The following is a 23,270-nucleotide window of genomic DNA, read 5'->3' as shown; positions in this document are numbered from 1 at the left end:
TTGTTCCTATCGTCCTGTATATGCACAAGCAAAGAAACCAGGATTAATTAATTGGCATGATTCTGGTTTTGTTACTAAACTGCAAATAAATTTTGTGTGCTAAATGAAAATGAATGAATAGACTGATTATTTTTTGAAAGGAAATGGCAGATTAGGTGACTGTGATTAATTTAAGTAGGGAGAGCTACTGTGATCTGAATTGTACACAAGCCATATCCTGCCAGATGTATTTTTACTTTGCTTGCAACTGAAGTGTGTTGTTTGGTCATACTGAGACAAGAGAAAATTCACCAGACATCTGTTAGTCAGAATCAATCCTGGTTTAGGAAAGAAATTCAACAGTACATATAATATTTTGGGATGCTGTCTGAAATAAAAGTATTGTGTAAACTGGGAACAAAACTCTTGCAAAAACATAATAAGCAAAGCGAGGGAGAAAAATCTAGAAAAGTACTGTGGTAATGATTTGTTTCGCAAAAATACATGTGTTTTTTAAGACTTACATTCAAATTGTGAGAGGACAATTGTTTCCTTAGTTGTCTGAACTACAGGGACTATTTAAACAATGGAATATACCAAATAACACAATTTTATCTTTGTCTGATTTGAAGCCAAATATTGTATCCCTCAAGAGTACCATATTAGAATGGTTTGTGAAGCAAGAAACATTCTGCAATAGGTGTCAAATGCTATGTGTCAGCAGAATGAATGCCACTTATTTAAACTTGGCAAGAGTTAATCAATAACAATTTTTTGATTGCTTAAGATGTGGCAGATAAAACGTGCCTTTCTTGTTCTTCAATTTACTGTGTCTAGCTGTTGATTCTTTTCAGATGGTGACATTTTGAATGTGGTGAAGATGCTGCTTTAAGTTCATAGGACAATTAAGTAACGAAGCTAACATTTACTCAGTTGTCTGTTCATATGCAAAATACTGACAAACAATGAACAGAAAAAGTGATATCAGTGAAATTCTTCAATGGGATTTATGATTTTCACACAATTCTTGAGGGGCTAAATGTAAAGAAGATGGTTCAACAAACTTTGAAAACTGAAAACATTCTTCAGTGATGATTACCATTGTAAAGGTGTCAGGAATGTCATCTAGAAGCGAGCTTGAGAAAGAGATAAGATGGAAATGCATTACTTTACTGGATCCGTACCACTTACCTCAATGACTAGATTAAATTATTCATTTTCTGTTGATTCTTTAAATAGGAAGCCTTTTACCAAGACTACCTTCCAAAATCACAGATTCAAGGATGTATGATTAAGATGAATGCCTCATTGTCTGTCTTGAACTATTTCAGAATATTTATGAGTTCAGAATTCACTTACTCAATACCATTGTCGCTTCCTCGATAGCACTTACTTCTGAAATAAATTCATCATTTAAAACACACAATTTTACACAAGTCTTTGTATATGCCATCTAGTAATATCATTTCTTCACTGTTATACAGCTAAAATGTATTTATGATTCAATGAAAATGCTTAAAGATATTTTGTAACCATTAGTAGGAATTCCTTTTACCCCATCTGCTGACTAGGTAATCAGTTTAACAGATATATGTATACATTGGTCCACTTATATAAACACTAGTAGAAATTTGTATAAACCTTTGAGCCTGAGCAAAACCCATAGGAAAATCAACAAATATGTTTTGTGTGCTCAAAGATGTTGCAATCCGCATCAAGTTCTGTAGTAAAGAATTTGGCTACATGGTGAGGGAAATGTCCAGGTGACAGAAAGCAAAGTTTAGGTATGAAAGGTCAGTTATGACAGTGGCTGGATTTTCAAAGCCAAGGTAGGAACCCAGTACTCAAATAAATCATGAACCTTAATTGAAATTTTAATTTCAAATCTCCATATTGGGCAGGAGATAAGCTAAGCACCCAGTTTGTGGAGTGGGATAACTTCAGTTAATGGATCCTGCCTCTTGCTGAAGAGAGGAGGCACCTTCTTAGAAGACTAGGAGATAAATCATGAAAGAGAGCGGCCATGCAAACAATGAAAAAAATGTCGCACTCTACCAGGCCCTGGTTTTAACATCAATCTTCAGATGTCCACAAATCAAATGAGCTTTCTGCCTAGACTGAACCCAGTACCTGGGCACTAACATTCATCTGAAAGTCCAGGTTCATTGGATCAAAGATTGAAAATGGTGTGCTTTAACGTCATGAGGTACTATTTCTAGACAAGGGCATTTCCTGTTCTCACCGCTCCCTATGGTGTGTGCAATGATTGTAATGAGGTCAGCCAGGTGGACCTCAAAGAATGTGAGTTCCCTGATTGGGGCTGTTATTCTGTTCCAATCAGGGAGCCCTGGCTGACAGATATAAACAGGAGTGACAGAGTCTGTATAGTCCGAGAGCTGGCTCTGAGGGAGCTGGACCAGTGTCAAGTACTATGCACGTGTAAATAAAGGGTGATGTGGTATGACATACCAGCATCTTTGGAGTTATTTCAGTGGCGACAAGAGAGAAAAAATATATTCCTGAAGAAATTCACTCGCAACCGTTCAGCTTATACCTTCACTAGATACCAAACTTCCCTGGTTCCTATTTGATTATCAGACCACTCTTTGTGCAGCCACAGGGATAGGTCCAGAAAAGTTGCTAATGGGGAGAAGACACCACACCAGGCTAGCTGATCTTCCTGGATCTGGGGTTGGGGTGTGTGTGTGTGTGTGTGTATGCGGGGTGGTGGTGGTAGGGTGAAATAGCATCAGGAACACCAGTGCTCCTCTAAGCGAGAGGGACAGTTTACTTCAGGGAACAAAGTTTGGTGCCAACACTACGGAAATGGCCTGCATAGAGAAGAGGTGTGGTCGATGTGAGGTCAGGTCCCGTGACCTACAAAGTTTGGGTAAGCGAGGTGGTCTTGAACAAGCATGTGGACCACATGAAGGCTGCAAACTCACAAATGGTGCAGAAGTAAAACATGCCCAGCCCCTCAGAACAGCCAGAAAGGCTGTCGGAACCCATGGGTTCTCCTCCTCTGTCTAACGTTGAAGAAAACTCAGGATCTGAGATGGACACAGCAGATGTTGCAGCCTCAATGCCTTTACCACCTGAAGAATAGGATAACTTTCTTCCGAGCCACTCCAGAGATAAAAGGTGGGCCATGCCACCAATATCTGTGGATGATTCGGCAGGACTGGACCCAGTATGAAAATGCCCCAAAAGGCTACAAGAAAAAAGAACAGGCTTATGTCCCTATACTTAGAGGGGGAGGGATGTGTAGTGATTGTAACAAGGTCCTCCAGGTGGACCTCATAGAATATGTGTTCTCTGATTGGGGCTGTCATCCTGGTCCAATAAGGGAGCCCTGGCCAACAGATATAAACGGGAGTGAGAGAGGTCTGTTCATTCCGAGAGCTGGCTCTGAGGAAGCTGGGCCACTGACCGCTACAGTGCAAGAGTAAATAAAGGGTGACTTAGTGCCAGGATATTGGCCTATGTGGAGTTATTTCAGTGTGAGTAAAATATTAACTTGGGTGGAGGGACAGTGTGACATGATTTTCAGGTATGTAGATTATTGCAAGGAAACGTGGATTACAAATTCTTGTTTGAGCTGCCTGTGGTTCAAAGCCAATGATTTTTGAGATAGTGCATGACTGAAGCAGGAAGCAAGACCAGGTTTCTGGAAGTGTGTTGTTCATTGGAATATCTAACTGCGACATCAGACTTCTGAGAAATTAGCATTTGCCTCAGGTTTCTTCAGAAGTGGAAGCTGAAAGGGGGAAGAAAAACGTCAGGTTGCAATGTTAAATTATAGCTAGTGGTGATAACATACACAGAGCGTTTAAAAAAGATCTGAGGTTTCTCAGCAGAAGAGCATTTCAGTAGTGGTGCATGAGCTATGTGTATGACAACAATGGAGCAGAGTGGAGCAGCTAGAAAAGAAAACCAGAAGTGAGTGATTCTGGGAACATTGCTCTGCATAATACATTAGGGCATCCTTTTTGTGGTCATTGGATCAACAGAACCTAAGGTGTGGTAAACCTGCTGTGGGATGGGTCTTTGTGCCTAATTCCTGCATAATCAAAGGAATTTGGGAAGCACAATGACTCAGTGGTTAGCATTGCTGCCTCACAGCACTAGGGACCCGAGTTCAATTCTACCCTTGGGTGACTCTGTGTGTGTGAAGTTTGCACATTCTCTCTGTGCCTGTTTGGGTTTTCTCCAGATACTCCAGTTTCCTTCCACAGTCCAAAGATGTGGAGGTTAAGTAGATAGGCCTATAGTGTCTCAGAGTTCCTCAGAGTTCCTATAGTTCCTCAGAGCCAGCTCTCGGAATGAACAGACCTCTCTCACTCCCGTTTATATCTGTTGGCCAGGGCTCCCTTATTGGACCAGGATGACAGCCCCAATCAGAGAACACATATTCTATGAGGTCCACCTGGAGGACCTTGTTACAATCACTACACATCCCTCCCCCTCTAAGTATAGGGACATAAGCCTGTTCTTTTTTCTTGTAGCCTTTTGGGGCATTTTCATACTGGGTCCAGTATAGGCCTATAAATTGTCTATAGTGTCCAGGGACATGCAGGCTTAGGTGGATTTGTTTTGGGAAATGCAGGGTTACTAGTGCAGGGGAGTAGGGGATGCCCTTCAAAGGGTCAGTGGAACTAGAAGGTCCAAATGGTCTACTTCCCCACTGTAGGGATTCTATGATTCTAAGGAATTAAAACTCCACCTGGGAAGAATGGAGTGTTTAGGGACTGTGTAACAAAACAAAAATTGCATTATGTTGGAGGGACTGCTGAAAACAAAAATTGAGAGATCTATATTTGTTATATTAGCTATTTAAGTATAACCTGCAGTTTCTATTGAAGACAATTTGCTTGTTAATTTGTGTTGTTTGTGAGCTAATTGCAATGGAAAATATTTTGAAGTGAAGTCTTGTTCATTTGTTTCTTCCATTTGGAGTTATTTAGCAAATTTGATCATTGTACATTGCCCATCTCCATGGGGATTGTGATAGTATTGAAGGGCAACACAAATGTATGAGGCCAGAAAGGAAGCAAAGGCAAATCTTTGGTTTCCCACTGAGGCATAACAGACTGCAGCAAAACAAAGTAATTCTCCATTTGTATATGACATTTTTGAAGTTGAAATGTTGGGTAGAAATACAATGAAAAAAAATAATATGAGTCAGCATTGATTAATTGGGAAGTTCTCAAAGATGAAGATTTATAGTTATAGAGAATGCTACAATCTCAAGTTTTTCATTAAAACTAAGAAAGTTAGGAAAATCCCTGATAGATGTCATCAAGATTAACTGGTGAAAGATTGTTTTCAAAGCTTGCAATATGGTAACAAGACCATATGCATGTATAACAGAAATGAAAAACATACAAGATGTTAGAACAAATTCTTTTATGCAGAAAATGTGTATTGACCATTGCTGAAGCTTAAACTGTTTTGAAAAGGAAATCACGCATTTGTCTGAAAGAGTAGCATTTGAAAAGAAATGGAGAGAAAGCAGGAGAGTATGATAAGACTGGCTGGTTCACACCACAAAACCCCAGTACAGATTTGTTGGGTCAACAGTCGATTTCTGTACTGTAATCTTAGAAGATTCTTATCTTTCACTTATTCCACATTACAGGCATGCACACGAATATCATTTGGATATTTTATATCTTGGAACATCTCTATTGTCCATTATTCCATTCTCTAAAAACCTGATTATGTTTATTATAAAAATATTTGGCACGTTTTCTTCAAATTTGTAGAATAAGTTATAATTTTTTTTGCAAACTGGGAATGAGTTGGGAGATGAGCTGGAATATGATGTGAGATATTGCATTATAGATCACTTTACCAACCCACTCACAAGTACTGTAAGTTTACTAATACTTCATTCTCATTCATTCATAACTCTTTTACTAACCACTCACCACTCTGTTTACGATACCACATTTCATTCATTCATCAAACCACGGTTTTGTAGTACATTTTACTATTACAAGATAGACTAAATTAAAACTTCCCTTCCAACCCATTACTGCTTCTTTACACCTTCAATCCTTATCGGCCCCATCCTGCAAGCAGTGTTTAGACCTGTTTCTACATCAAAGGCTACCCCTGAGTAAGTGTTAATATTATAACCTGTTCAGAACAATTACATTCCCACCATCATGTCTACGCAACTCACCCGAAACTGTGGAAAGATTATATTATTGATCAGCGCCTTAACAACTGTCTCTCGGGACTTGAATAGATTGCAGAACATCGAACAAGTTTCCTCCACAAGCACGTACTTGTTAAAAAGAGCCGCTAGCCCCTTAAGGAAAGTTACTATCAAAACAGCACTTGTGTGAAACTGCATGAATGAATGTGTAAGAACTGTCAAAACTGGTAATAATAAATAAAATGTGACCTAGCTGCGGTAATCAGTTTAATATTATCTATAATTCTGTTAAGTACATGTATAATTTCTAACTTATTTAGATCATATAGGTATAATATTTTTACGAACATTTGCTACCTTAAAAGATAAAAGGACTAACACCTCTTAATTATGCAAACAGACCAGAAAGACACTAATCCTATCAGGAGTAACAGCCAGCATTTAGCAAGTGTTTAAACTATCTCTTGCTTCCCCAGGACAGATGTCATGCAAACTTTTGTGCTAGAATTTTAATATATGTAAGAACTGTGTATAAAGAGCCTACTGTAAGAACTGTACTTCGGATTCCATCGTCACTTCTAACTGTGCTACTGCAAATGCTGAATAAAGAGGCTACTTTCGCCACTCACCGATTTAGGTGGTTATTTGAACACGATCTCACAATGGTCAATCATCACACTGTGGGATTGGACATTGAATTTTGGTATGAAAGAATATTATTGAAGCATAAGGGTACCAGACTTACAATAGACAAGATGCAAGCAACAACTTAATAATGACAATTAACACTATAAAACAGAATCAAAAATTACCTGCCAATTTCCATGACCTGAAGATTTCTAGCAGATAATTGTGGTTATATTCTTGGGCAATCAATGAGTGAATTCTGGCTTCAATATTTTATGATGTCTACTGAAATTATGTTTTAAACATGAAAAATACAACAATTATTCTGATTATAATATTTGCTTTATCTTCAAACATTAAGCACATTAAATGTTGTTATATGCAAAATTTTATAATGTACATTCTGTAATATTATTTTCAGATTTGAGTTGGACATTACATAGCTTGTAAATTTTTAAGCATTAAAGTTATACCAAAGGATGTTTTGAGGAGAGGTATAACAATTTGACACTTCCTGTTTGAATAAGGAGGGAAGAGAGGGGAAAATACACAGGTAAATGGAGTTGACTGGTTAGCATAAAGGTCAGCAAACGAGTTTCTGGGGGTAGATTATTAAATAAAACTGAGTAGATACCAAGAAAGGACAGTGGATAATTAAGGATCAATTTTTTTATGGGTTTGTAAAGGGTAAGTAATTTCTAACACATGAATCAACGTACTTTGGGGAAGTAATGAAGTGTTCTGACAGAGAAAATGTAATGGGTGTGGTGTGAATGGATTGTCAAAAGGGAGTTTATCAGGAGACACATGTGACACAAAAATTGCATGATTAACTGCAACAACATTCAAATTCATGAGAATTTTACAGAGTCGGAAATTACTCATATAGATGTCAGTGGAGATTTAATGGGTGTAAATGTGAGGTGCAATATTTTTGAAGGAAGAAAAGGGACAGGGTGTATAGATTAAATGTTAAAATCATAAGAGCTTGGAGTCATTGAGGTTCAGGTGCAGTAATCTTTAAAAGTGGGAGGACAAGTTGATGAAGCTGTAAAGCTACTGTAGGTTGTCAGCACGAACATGGAGAAGAAAGTTCCTGTAAACCAGTGCAAATCATTGTTAGGCTGCAGTTAGAATATTGAGCACCCTATTTCAGGAAGGTTATCAATACCATGGAACATGGAAGTGATTTGCTGAGGTGTGATGGTCTGTAGTAGAGAATGGGAATTTGTTCCATAGGTGGTCCAGAGGTGCTTAGTCCTTTAAATCAAGAGACCAGAGCAAATATATAAATAATGAGGAGTTAATTAGATCTGGAAATGGAATCAAAATGATTTAATTTAGGTAATCAACATAAAAGGGTCTTAATTGCATTAAATAAAATATGATCTACACGCATATACATATACACAAACTGCATAATTTGATTGAATTGTAAGTTAACTGATAAGACTGTTGTCTGGTAATTCCTGTGCTATATGGAAACTACAGGATGTTTCCTGTGCCTTGGATAACCATGTGTGCACAAAGTCCCACAAGTTGTGTCATATCCTGTTTCTGTGGAAAAGGCAGGGAATACAGGAATCTTCTGAGAGTGTGGCAAACTGTGAGGGTGATGACACCCCTGGACTGCAGTCTAGATCAAAACACATCTAAAGAACCAAGAGATCAGCAAATGCACTGGAGGTCATAACAAAGTGTACATCTGCATCATCATAGGAGACTCAATAATTGACAGTCCATGGGTGTTACAGCAACCGTCAGTGTAAATCTCAGTAAGAAATTTCTTGTTCTTACGCAGTTGGTTGTAAACACATGAAATTCTTTGAAGTGGGGAACAGTTAATGCAGAGGCCATTGTATCTTTTAAAAGCGAAAATAAATCAATAAATATTTGCAGTAGAGTGGATGAAAGTCTATGGAGATGGAGCAGGCTGTGACATCGGTTTTGATTGCCTGAGGAAATAGTCAGCTGAAACACAATGAAGTGAATGGTCTCCTGCTGTCTTGAAAATGTTTATCGTTTGAGGACTATGGAATGCCCTATCAGGAAGTAACATGGAAGCGGAATCCGTGGTGCTTTTTACAAAAGAAATGAATACATCTTTAAAACAAAATGAAAGGTCACAGGGAACCAAAAGGGGGATAACACCTACTTAATTCTGGTGCAGAAACAATAGTTGAACTTTCTCTATGCTGGAAAATTTATTCATACCACTCAACTATCAAAAGAAAAATAGTTGGAAATGCACTACCTAACCTGTCTCCTGAAATGTATTCAATGATATCTGAAATAGAAAGTTTTTGCACCAAGCAGTATTCTAAATTTATACATTGAAATGTATTTTTTGCTTACTTTAGATGAGCCAGATGTGAGGAAGGAGGGGAGAGGCTTTTTAACTAAGGTGCTATCAGGACTTACATAGTTAATGGGATAGGGCCCTGAGGAGTAGTTTCGAACAAAGAGACCTACTTGAATTTGGCATCACAGGTAGACAGGGTAGTGAAGAAGACATTTGGCACACCACCTTCATCAGTCAGAGCATTGAATACAGGAATTGGGTTGTCGTGTTACAAGACATTGGTAAAGCCACATTTGGAGTACTGTGCACAATTCATGGTCGTCCTTCTATAGGAAGGATGTTACAAACTAGAAAGGGTGCAAAAAAGATTTACAAGGATGTTACTGAGACTGGAGGGTTTGAGTTAAAAAGAGAGGCTGGATAGGCTGAGAGGTGACTTTATAGAGGTTTATAAAATCACAAGGGGCATAGATAGGGTGAATAGCTAAGCTCTTTTCCCCAGGGGACGACCCTAGGGGAGTCCAAAACTAGAGGGCACAGGTTTAAGATGAGAGGGGAAAGATTTAAAAGGGACATGAGGAACAGCTTTTCTTCTGGCAGCTCATTCCATATACGCACCACCCTCTGCATGGAAGTGGTAGAGGTGGGTACAATTTCAACATTTAAAAGACATTTGGACAGGTACATGGATAAAAAAGGTTTAGAGGGATATGGGCCAAATGGGACTAGTTCAGTTCAGGAGTCTTGGTCAGCATGGACAAGTTAGGCCACAGGGCATGTTTCTGTGCTGTACGCATAAAAGAAAAGACTGATACTTGATGCCTTCCTGCCTCCATACAAATCATTTCTGGGCAGGAAGGCCTGTGCGTGAGGTTCCGGCCCTACCTCCACTTAAAACCCTTACTGCTTCATCTGCAGTTTTCCCAGCTCCAGGCAGACCTCCCTGACCTGCAGTTTAAACTGTGGTGTCAGTGACACGGTGGGGGGGATTCCCTTGATCTGCACCAATTTGTGCATCATTGAGAGCGTTGGGTAGGGTGTGGCAGCTCAAAGCCGACCCTTTGCCTTTAATTCTGACCCATACGGACACACTGTCTCTGTGTCCCCCACCCCCATCATCCTCAAAGAGATAATTTCACCGTATTGTTCGTGGAGACTGGTATGCTAAGGAGTACTAAGCCAGTACTAGTCACAAATTTCGCAAACTTCATGCGCTAAAGCCATCAGGCTCTGATTTGCTGTTAGTTCCAGACAAGGAGATGAACATATCTCAGAATCTTCAGTTGGGAGGAAGGACCAATGATGTCTCTTTAAATGCTCGATGGTCACCTAAGAATGGGCACAGCTGTTTCGATGCTTTTTCAGACAAGGCACAAGACAGCCTTCTCACAGTGAGAATGAGCATTAACTCCTTTTCTTCTTCCATTTCAGATTCCTGGCATCTGCAACACTTTACTCTTGTTGAAATAACATTGTATTTGTTCATTTTATTGGAGACAATATAAAATATTGTGTATAACATGAAATCAAAATGCTGAATTTTTCATAATTTACAGCATCAACTGTTTTTCATCACCACCCCAGCTGTGTTAAAACGATACAGTAATCCTGTGCTAAAAATAGTTTAGTGGAATTTCATTGGAATCAGGTAGGAGTACCATCTGTCACTGGTGGCACTACCAGATTTTTGGATGTGTTTATATTTGTGTGATAAAATTGATACGATACACAATTGCAAAACAGCATTTTTCCATAATATCAAATTACAATGGCATTCAGTTTGTGGAAAGCTTTTTGTCATAAAATAAAAATTCCAATTCTATAAAAGTTATACAGTGCTGTGGTACTTGAGTAATAGTTTATTGATGGTAGAGTAGCCACTAAATTTTTCGTATAATGCATAAGGAGATATTCCACCACTAAATTTACCTTGATCATAACTTATGTCAACTTTCCAAGGTTTAAGACTCCAGTTAGGTTTCAGCATGCCAAAGTGACTGTTGCCCTTGTTTAGAGCCTTTTACTTCAGTGTTTGCTTCTTCTCCTGCTTCATGCTGTGGAACCCAACTACTTCTCCATTCACAATACGGACCCAGCAACATTAACCATGTAGGTAATGTTCATATATATTGCTGAAGTATTTCCTATCACTTTATTTCCAAAACGTTGTTGATCTTTGACTTAAAATATTGTCTGAAATCCCATTCACAATCGAGAAGGAGTTCCAGATATGTTATACATTCAAGGTGTGAATACATCTTCCCAATTTTACTGCAGAATGGTCTAGCTTTAGGTTTAAGAGTGGAGGAAATTGTGGGCTGAATTTTCTGGGCCATGTGGGGTCAGACTGAGAATTGGGAAGGTAGATAAATGGTTTGGGAAGCTGTGTGGAGGGCAGACTGACATCTTTCCATCCCATCCTGTAATGTCATCAACAGTAGAGTTGGCTGCTGGGATGCCTGCCTAGAGACCAATAGAGCCATATTTGTTGCTAGTTTAAGATCATTTCCGGCCTTTGCAGCAGTTTGCCTGTATCACATGAACCTGTCACTCTGCAGGGAGACCACAGTGAAACCTGGTGACCTTCCAGTGAATCCCATGGGGAGAGAGCCCACCTTTATGACTGCTCAGAGACATCACCCACCCTAATGACAGTGCCTGACTTTATCATACCATGTAAATAGCTTTGCTTAACTCTTAAATTGTTAGCGTCATATATTACTTGCGAACTCAACTTGAAATTTATCATATTATGATCACTCTTCCCAGAAAATCTTTTATTCGATTGGTAATAAATTTGAATATATATAATCCTTGAATGTTAGCTTAAAACATATGTCCTATGATTGTTAAATATTTCATGACATTCTCATAATTTATTGATAGTTAACATTGAATACTTTGTAGCTATGCATATTTCATTTTATCAGAATTTTATAGTCTTTAGCGTTCACAAAGTGTACACAGTTAGGTAGAAATTAATGATGTGATACAATTGTTGGCTTGTCAAATTGTCCCTGCATTTACAGTTTGGATTGAAATGCATTTATTTTGCCAACCTTCCCTAAGGCACCCACAGTCTGTTTAATGACTACATTAACTCTTTATTTCCAATTTATCAAAAATAATGTGAGACAAAGATATTGATTTATTCAGTTTGCACCCAGTATACAATGACTTCAAGAGGATGCAACAAAAATGTGCAAAATTTTCATAGTTATCATAGCGCCTTTTTTGTTCAGCAATCTGATGTAACAGCCCCTCACAGCTCCACTTATGATCAATGAAAGACTCCTAGGTAACAATCCACTGAAGACCTGAATGTGGACACCAGTGAAGAACACCAGCAGAAAGGCATAAAGATTTTCAATAGATACTTTCTGAGCAGTAGGACTTGCTTGAAATGTGGTTCAGGTGCCTTGACTACAAAGGGGTATGGACTGAGTATGGACTGATAAGTCTGTCATGCATAACCAGAGCATGCTGCATCCTGCACAAGCTTTAGAAAGAAGTGTCGTAAAGGAGCCAGTGCCTGTTGGAGGAGGAAAAGAGAATGGACTGGCACATAATGAACATTCAGCACTGGTCTGGACCTGCATGCCAGAGAAGCCCTTAATTCCCTCATCCAATCACACTTCAACCAAGGGCAATGTGACCAAAATGGAATCTATGTCATCCTATACCTGCTGCTTTTTCCCAATGTGGACAGCCATTTCTCTGCAAATGAAGTTCTTCCCTGTGAGACACCTTCAGTGCATTATGTTCTCTGTGCTGCATTGAGAACCTGTCATTCCATGGAACTCCTATACTTTACCCTAGTCATGGTCAATATGGATTCAAAGAACCATGATACTTTCCAGGATACAGCAAGACATAATGCTTTTAAATAAAAGTTCAAAATTCCCTCAAGAACGTTAAAAGCTATAGCAAAATGAATCTTTTTGTACCACTAGGATTGCTTCAGTGTCCTCTTTGTAAGTTAAATCTAATGGTTGCAGTAGAGTTACAAGCAGCTTACTTGTTTCAGGATCTGACACTTGAGATGCTCATGGGATACATTCTCTGGATTGTGGGATTGATAAGGTCCTCTCCAAAGACTGCAACACTTGCGCAAGTCCAGGGGGAGCCTCGGTCATTGGTTTCACAGTCAGCTATCATGGTTTTTGTCAGCCAGGCTTTTTGGAGGGACTGTGGACTGGAGACAGCTTGAAGGGATTGCCAAGTGCCATGATCGCTATCTGTCTGTGCTTGTCCCAGGATCATTCCGTTTCTTACAACTTGTCAAGTGCAAGTGAGCACTTGGATTCTTTTGAATGGAGTGTTCAGCCATGAAAGTGGCTGTTCACATAATGTTTTCCAAAGAAAATTTACAGAGCAAGAATTCTAATTGAGTTCATCTTTTGTTTAGGATATAAGCAGAACATATTAGGTGTCAGTGGAGGTCAACAAAAACAAGGAGATCGTTGTTGCTAGTTATGGAGCTTTAGGATCAAGGTGGCAACTGGACAGACTCTCTTACATGTGGTTGCAGATACAGTGCTTCATAGAAAATGAGTGCTGGAGAAGGCTGCAGAGGTAAGAGTGTGATGGTTATCAGCTGAAACCTTTGTATGACTGAAGCTGCTGCATCTAAAGTGGTCATTGAAGCATTTCTTGCAAGTTCTTTTGCATCATCTGCAGAGTGCTCCAACTGCTCATCTCTTTTGTGACCTCCAAACATGCCTATTTGGTGAAGCTAGGTAATCTCCCCCTCCTTCCACAGTCTCCCTCCTACCTCCATCATGACATCAAGCACCATATCCATAGAATTTGGGGTTTCCCTTCTTCTACCCTTGTCCATCTTCCTCCTCTCCTTTCAGTTGTATGAGTTTGCTACCAAGGCACACAATTCTGCCACTGTGTGTGCTGCCAGTATCTCTTGAGAAGCTCAGCCCTCTCTCAGCCTTCCCAGTGCTTCTCCAGGCCCCTACAGCTAATTGAATGCCAAAGCTGGGAGATCCCATTGGCCCCCATGCAAAGAAATTCAATCAAACTTCCACTACACATAGAGTTGTGGTGCTAATTGTGATCCTGACATTTCACCAAAAAATAACTCTGTTCAACTTTTTTAGTCTTCATTCCCAACTTCTCCAAAGGTAAGACATCATCAATGTGTCTCTCACAAATTTGGGAGGGATGAATGTGTGGGGGTTGTCTGACACACTTGGCTCAAGTTTCCTTCCATACAAGTGGAGAGATGCAACCTCACTACCCTCTAAGCTAATGGCTTTTAACGTTACTGAAAGATATTTGTTATATAAACCTTTTGTGAGGTTGGCATTTAAAACATTTTATGGCTTTTACCTGAGAGGGTATTTATGACTTAATTATCTTGGAACTTCTGTGGCTGAAAGCTTGGGCAATGGTTTGAATTAACTTGCTTCTCAGCATTCATCAGCTGTTAGCTGTGTTGCAAGTGAAGTTTTAGCGTAATTTACAGGGCATTTCAGACTGAACCTGTATTATTCCAAAACAGACTCGGAGAGCATGTTTATGGTGACAAAGCAGAGGTTTTCTTTACTCCGCATCAGCAGTATCTGTTGTTGATCCAACACAAAATGCAACATATTCACTTGGGTGTAGGTATGAAACTACAGCCATGTGACCTACAAATAGACGAATGAAACTATTCAATCAGAAAAGAAAGTAAGTTGTGGACAAGGGCACTTGACTAGAAAAAGGGGAAATCAAGCAAGATGTTATAAAATCAAATTAACTTTCACGAAATAGATATCTAGGTGCTTCATTCTAAACATTATCAATAAAATATTAAGATTCCAGTTGCTCCTCTAATATTCAGCATGTATTAGATAGATTTATAAATGATGCACTGAACTGCTTATGTAACTTATGCTACTTATTTGGTACGTAACTGTCCATTCGTGATCGGCTAATTAACTCTGACTATACCTATTCAAATCCATTAAGCACTGATGTACACAATTTTAATTTGTGATTTTGTAATCAATAAGTAAACCTGCTTGCTTAACTTTGTCTTTGAAGATAGGGCGAGAACAATAATTTATTTACTCAGCATCTTAAGAGAGGTCTGGAAAATAGATGCTCGAAGTTATCACTGGAACAATTTACAGGATACTGTTCATATAATCCTCAATGTAAAAGATCTTAATTATAATTTTTAAAAAAATGTGACAAGAGCTCTTCAGCCTGGAGAAAAGAACTCTTTAAAAAAACATGGTCAGACAAGCGTATAAGATTGAAACTGGAATGGATGGAAAGAGGCCTGTGTGGAATATAAATTCAGAAAGAAACCATGTGGGCCTGTTTCTGTTCATTCAACGTAAAATTATCTCTTTGATTGCTTCCTAACAGTGAGAGGTGACTGCAATACCTATTCATTGTGTTTAGAAATGACCAGATAGGGTACTTTGATGGAATGAAACGTTCCAGAAGGCATATTAGAAAATCTGACTAAAGTTCTCAGCAATTTTCTTGTACATTATCTTCAACTGAATGTAATTATGTTACAATTCCACTATCAGTCCGCAATTGTACGTTTTGTTACGATCTCTGTCGAGACTGAAATTTTAATGAGAAATTCGAGCTTTCAGCTCGCGGTTGAAAGAATGACATGTCAAGCTTTCATGTTTCAAATCTATTACTGTAACAAAGGTCTGAAAAAAAAAGCTACTGACAAAACATTGTTTTCTTTGGTGGACAACTTAAACTTTAAATTCAAAAAGGGGATCCCCATTTAACTTCTAGAACAATTGAAAATCTCCTGTCACAGCTCTCCCTAAAATGGACATTTCCTCTTCCAAGAACCGTCTTTTAACTTATTCCTTTACTTTCCTAGTTTACATTAAGAAGGACTATCTATTACTTTGTTTCTTTATTTTTCTACTTCTTTTATGAAGGTAATGCTTAACTTTTTTTAACTTTGTTTCTTTTAATGCTTTGTACCTTTGTACCTTTTGCCTGAGATGGTGCCATGTTTGGCAATGATATACACTTTTCACTGTATTCCTGTACTTCTATACTTGAGCACATGTGATGATAAAATCTAAATTCAAACCTAAAATTATTCTGAGACCTAATTAGCTTGTTTTCCTTCTTTAAACTTTTATTATCCAGGTGACTTCTGATTCCAGAACTGTTTTCGTGATGAGGCCTACACTGTAGATCCCTTTGTCTAGCTCCCAGCAAGATTGATCTTCCAGAATCCTTTAAACCTTCCAATTCAGACTTCAACTGAGCTTGAGTTCCCATGCACTTTCTTTGTGGTGAATGATAAAGTTAACATTTTCTATTACTAACGTGCAGGCGTGAATGCTTTTAAGTTTGCTCTTTATCACTTTCACATACAATCCACCCAAGTGAATATTGAAAGCCATTTGTTTGTGGTGTTCATGAGTTTATAGGGGAGCCTGTAATTTAATCTCAAAATTGAATCTGTCTATGCCCTTCCCATGGCAATGAGAAACTCATTAGCATTGTATATAAGTTGAAATGCTCTTTGGTTATCCTTGATCCCAAATTTCTTTCATACTAGAATTAACTGGATAGTTTGCAGGACCATTCATTGCACCTCAACGTAATACCTTTCTGGGTCTTTTTGAGACTCAAGGTCTACTTGTCAAATATTTTAAAGACTGCACTCAATGTTTTCAGATGTTTCAAAGCGCATGGGAATTCAGGCTCAGTTGAAGCCTGAAATTGGAAGGATTTAAATGATTGCACTTTGCGGTAAAGTGTGTGTGTTTTTTTTGTCTATTTGTTTTGTGTATGCATTCTTAACTGACAACTGTGGATTGGAAGTTAGCTAGAGTAATGAAACATTCAGGGAAAATAAGTGTTCCAATTGTTGCTTCGTTCAGTCTTGCCTAAGAACAAGGACAAGGCTTAGCGTGAGGTTTTCAATAGGTCATTTAAAACAGTTCAAGAGTTACTGAATGGTGGGTTTTAGTCAGTTGGTTGAAGGAGTGGAAGCAAAGAGTTGCTACCTTTGGGTTGCGAGTCAGTCAGGTCTTGGGACCAGAGAAAAGAGGTTCCATCCTGTTGTGGGTAAGTTACCACAAGCTACCTTGAGTTTGGCTACTAATTAAGCAATCTCACAATTGGCAATCAAATACTGAAACAACTATTTGAACATTATTGCAAGTAGCAACCAAAATATGACACCTCCAGTTAGCAAGTTAAGCCTCATAATTAACTATTATCCAACTAAATGTGGGATTTAGCTACGATTCCAACTAACAGCATATGTTCCAAGGTATGTTCAGGGTTCAATGCTCATGCAGTGTTGTTCTCCAGAGTTCTACTGCTGAAGAATCCTGAAGTTGAATTCTTGTAGGATTTTTTGTATTGCTGAGTTTGTGGTATGACATTATTTATGAAACTTCTGAAGTCACCAATTCTGTGAAAATACTTTCTTATCAGGACTAGCTTCTCTGTTCCTTGTTACATTCAGTGTTAGCTGTCTCTTTGAAATATAGCATCTCCTGCCATTAACTCCTTAAATTCTTTTATAGGCAGTCTTAATTGCCCATTTGTCACAAAGATGCTGGTTAACAAGCAGATATTTCCTCCTCTCTCCCAGAAAACAGTTTGTTTACGTTGCTTCAACTCTTTTTTCTCAGGGATGGTTAATTGAGAAATTGTGATTAATTCCTTTTATCTTTCCTTTTTATCTCAAGAAACGGTTTATTCCAGAAAGAGTTATTTCTGATTCTTTCAATCCATGAACAATTATCAAAGTTCTGAAGTTTATAGTATCAAAATCCCAAAATGGTGCTGCAGTAGCAAATTCAGTGAGTCAGTAGGTCCAGTTAATTGTTGAGTTGGCCTCGCAAGAATCCCTGGGAGATGTTTGGGCTAGAATGAAGTATTGTAGAAACTGAGTAGGGCAGGGGGTGGGGAGGTGAAGGAATCCTACAAGCAATAATTATTTGGTGCAGCTGAAAATGACTGAAGCTCAGACAAAAATCCAGGTGAATTGAAGATTTGTGAAGATAGCTGTCTGTGGACTCGTTTGAATTGTTCCCATGTGTTGGCTCTGGAATAGAGTTTGCAGACTCCAGAGAAATGTAGTCCCAGGAAAGAGAGTGAATGCTGTATGTGAGCAATTATTAAGGCAGTCTACCATCAAGTAGTTTTTGCATGAGTTCCAAAATTAGATCTTTGATTGTGAAGAATTGGAATTTCTTAAAGAGAGGTAAAGTTTTCACAAATCATTGACCAGCAGCATAATGAATGTCAGATGGGGGCTGTGGAATCCTGAGAAACCTTTGGGATCTCGTTTGACCCCATCTAATATTTGATATGTACTGCAAGGTGTTTGATAACCACTTGTCTGTTACCCATGTTTCCCCCATATCAATTCTGGATGTTAGTGTACAAACAATAAAAAAACAAACTGCAGATTGTATTATTGTTCTAACTTCGTGTTGTAAAGCTTATTTTTATTCAAAGCTGTAGAATTGAGACTTACTTCTTTCAAAAAGTACCTGAGATCTTACACATTATCTAATTTTTTTTTAAAATTTACTGGAACCTTGGTAAACCGTTACATAAATTTGGCACAAAGACAGAAATTGCGGGAAAACTCATTAAGTCTGGCAGTATCTGTGGAAAGAAATTACAGTTAACTTGCTCGCTGAGCTGGCTTGTTTTCATTCAGATGTTTCATTACCATGCTCAGTAACATCATCAGTGAGACCTCCGATGAAGCAATGTTCTTCTACTCCGCTTGGGATTTATACTGTCCAGTCTGTTGCAGTGAGTTGTGTCATTTCAGGTTTTCTTCTGTATGGATTTGTATATGGGGTCCAATTCTATATGTTTATTGATTACATTATGGGTTGAGAACCATGCCTCTAGGAATTCCTGTGCGTGTCTATGTTTGGCTTGGGCAACTAGGCTTTCATTGTTCTAGTTAAACTGATGGCCTTCATTGTCTGAGTGTACTAATATGTTGTCACCATGCTAGGTAACATCATCAGTGAGGCCTCCGATGAAGTGATGTTGTTCGCAAAGACTAGAACACACTACCCCACCACCCCCCTCATTCAACCTAAACTGTGGATCCAGTATGTGGACAACAGATTTGTTATCATTAAACACACCAAACTAGAAAAGACCCACCATCTCATCAAAAATGTATTCACAGGGATTAAGGAAGAAAACAAAAATCAGCTTCCGTTTCTAGATGTCAAAGTTGAATGCATTAGCAATGGGGAGTTCCAAACCTCAGTATACAGGAAAGCAACCCACACTGACCAAATCCTCAACTTCCACAGTAACTACCCAACATCCACAAACAAAGTTGTGTTAGGACACTATTTAAATGAAATACCACTCACAGCAACACGCCAGAACTACGCAGGAAAGAGGAATAGCACCTATACCAAATCTTCACTATGTACGGATATCCCCGCAACTTCATCCGCAGGTGCTTACTAAATTGACAACAACAAGAGGACACAGTACGCCCTAACACACTAGCTACACTGCCCTACATCAAGAATATATTAGAACTGACAATGACACTCCTACAACCACTAGGAATCATGGTGGCACACAGCCCACAGCCACTCTATTACAAACACTCACAAGGATTAAAAACCCCATTCCCACAACATGCAGAACCAACATGGTTTACAAAATATCGTGCAACAACTGCCAAAAACATTACATTGGACAGACAGGAAGGAAACTAGCCATCAGAATACATGAACATCAGCTAGCAGCAAAACGACACGACAAACTTTACCTAATATCGGTATACTAGGACAATGAAGGCCATCAGTTTAACTGGGACAAGGTAACCATAGTAGCCCAAGCCAAACATAGACACACACGGGAATTCCCAGAGGCATGGTTCTCAACCCATAATGTAATCAACAAACATACAGAACTAGACCCCACATACAAACCCAAACAGAACAAAACCGGAAATGACACAACTCACCATAACGGACCAGACAGTATAAATTCCAAGTGGAGCAGAATAACATTGCTTCATCGGAGGCCTCACTGATGATGTTACCGAGCACAGTGATGAAACATCTAACAAAAACAAGCCAGCTCAGTGAGCAAGCCAAGAACCTCACCCACAACCCGAGCTACAAATCTTTGCAAAAACCTTAAAGTAGGGTTAACGTTTTGGGTCAATTGATTAAAGAATATTCTGAAGAAGGGTCATTGGACCTGAAGCATTAATTCTGTTCTCTCTTCAGGTTTACAATCAGGCAGACTCCAAGTCGATCATACAATCCCTTTCATTTGTCTAGAATACAATAACCCTATAAACCGAATGATTCAACCCAAAAGTGTAATAATCCTGTAAACCTCAGAACTGTAACAATTTGAAATATACTTTGAATTTGAAGATGGGAATGTATATGGAGAAATGGTTATACTTTTCATTACATTGTTACTGCTTTGTGAAAAAAAAACATTATATCAACTTCAACATTAACCATTAGGTTGTTTATAGTGGCATCATGGTTTCAAACGCTTCAGTTTCAATTTTAACAGCGGTAATAAGGCACAAAAAACATCTCATTGTGGTTGATAAAAGCATGGTTTTAAACAAATATGCTTTCGCTGCAGATATATCAATACGTTTAACTGAGAAAAGCTATGTCAGTTGTCAGAACTGTCAAAGTCCATTAGTAAAGATGGGAAATTGTGCTGCAGGTGTTCAAGAAACAACCATGGAAAATCCACATGAAATGAACCATATTCCATTAATTTCAGTTATGAAAGACAAGTGCTTTGCAACACCTAAGAACAGATATTGTCAGAGCAGTTCAAAAGCTTATTTTAAAGTGGGAATGCAGACAGAAACTCAATGTCACAATGTGTGTCACAAAAGAAGGCTAAGGAAACATTTTTCTCCGCAAAAGGAAGAATAGAATTTAGTATGCAAATAACCTGTCAATATGAACTGGAGATGTACAGACAAGGTAAACACTTACTTTGATCCTAATGGACATCAAGTTAGCTGATCTCATCTTTGGCTAATGTAGATTGTTGCAGTAATTAGACTCAGTGAGCTGGGTTTTCTGATCCATGGTGTCTTTTGTTAACCTCAAAGGAAGGTACGCAACGTAGCATAGAGCCGTGAACAAAGAAAAGAACAAAGAAAATTACAGCACAGGCACAGGCCCTTCGGCCCTCCAAGCCTGCACCGATCCAGATCCTCTATCTAAACCTGTCACCTATTTTCCCAGGATCTGTATCCCTCTGCTCCCTGCCCATTCATGTATCTGTCTAGATACATCTTAAATGACGCTATCGTGCCTGCCTCTACCACCTCCGCTGGCAACGCGTTCCAGGCACCCACCACCCTCTGCGTAAATAACTTTCCATGCATCTCTCCCTTAAACTTTTCCCCTCTCACCTTTGCTTTCTGTTTGCCAGGTTAAATCTGACATCAAGTCAAGGTCATCTCCATGCATCCAGCAACAGAAAGGAGGATAAGCAACCCCAATCACGTTAAAGTATTCATGCAGAAAGCAAAACATTAAAAAAAATCCACTCAATTCCTTGACTTAATATTTTTAAACTATACAGATCATGAAATCAATAGTTGGAGCTTGAGTAGTAACAAAAAGCTTTGAAAATAATTAAAAATGTGTGGATTATTGCATCATCATGAAAAACTTTAAAATTTAATAAGCATAAAATTACTCTTTCATGCCAGTAAGGTTGTCTGGCAGTAATTAAGAACTTGGTATGCTGTTTAAAAGAGAACAGTTCCACCTCATTCAACATTCTGTAAGTTTTTCATGAAGTTTTAAACTAAGCCTAAAGCTATTTAGCTTGGTTGGTTTTATTGTATTTTTATTTTCTTTGTGTAGAAAATTTGGTTTATTGTTAAAACTAAATCTGCAGCCACGTCTATTAATGTTTCAGTGAAAGGTTGCCAAATTGAATTAAAAGCAAAATTAATGTGATTAATCCAGAGTTCATTCTGGGAACTGACTTATCAGGTAGTAACGTTGGTTTGGATCATAAGTGCCAAAGGTCAGTGTTGCATGTGCATTATCATTTTGGTTCCAGACAGCAATCTTAGCACTAGGAAACCAGAGTAAGATTTGAAAATATAGAGGACCTCTCAATTCCATGTGAACAACTGAAGGGTATCTGCCATCTAATGTGCATCGCAGATGAAAACTGGCAACTAAGGTTATTTTCAACATTTTAAGTGAGGCAGTTTTTTTACCCTAGATATTTATTTAAGCTTTAAAGTAAACAACCATGAGCTGCAGTAAGTGCTGATTCAGTTGTGACATTTTAGAAGAGAAATGGACAGCTCCCCTGATTCAGCACAAAATAAAGCAACAGAGGATTAGTTTAGCTGCAGGAGGGAGATGCAAATAATGACAGTACCTCATAAACGATTCAAATGTCAGAATGAGGTTGATGCAATAAAACTCCTTTTCTTTTCTTAGCTATTGTTTTTAAATAATGCATTTTGAAATACAAAAGCTTTATTCAGGATGTGTTTGTCTGAGGAACAGCAAAGTACACCAAAATGCAATTTGAACAAAAACATATTTTTGATAAACCTTTGTATTTTACAGCAAGGCTATTCCCCACAAGATAACTTCAACTTCTTAATTTCTGTTGGTCTTTCTTAACAGATGATCAAATATCTGATCCAGTTTGTTATACTGATGAAGTTATGTTACATTTAATGTCCAATAAGCTAAAATAATCTCGCAGTTTGAGAAACATTTCTTTAATCCAAAGTCAGTTAGTATTTGTCAAATTGTCCATGTAAAGTAACGTACAGCTAGTCATGCTGATTGAATTTCTAATATCAAAAAGATTTGTGGTTTGTCAGGAAGCAGCTGACACCTTCCCTTTATTATGGACCAGAATAGAGCCCCCAGCGTATATTGTGAAGATAGCCTAGACCTTAACTTTAATTATTTTTTAAAGGGCTAGTATAAGGTGCTGTGTTCCACACATGATGTGGTTACTTCACCATTAAGCTTTAATCAAAACACACTTCATTCTTACAACACGGTTAAAATACAACAAAAATTGGCATAACTTTATTGAAATACTTATCAAAATAATGTATTATTCAACCACGAGTCATCAATTATTCCAATGTAGGCAACATCCCTTCAGCACACTCTTGGCAAAGGCAATTCAGCAACACAATTATTCATCTCATGTACT

This window comes from Rhincodon typus, chromosome 27 (assembly GCF_021869965.1).
Source record: "Rhincodon typus isolate 14 chromosome 27, sRhiTyp1.1, whole genome shotgun sequence".
Lineage (NCBI taxonomy): Eukaryota > Metazoa > Chordata > Chondrichthyes > Orectolobiformes > Rhincodontidae > Rhincodon > Rhincodon typus.
Note: the sequence above shows the minus strand (reverse complement) of the source record.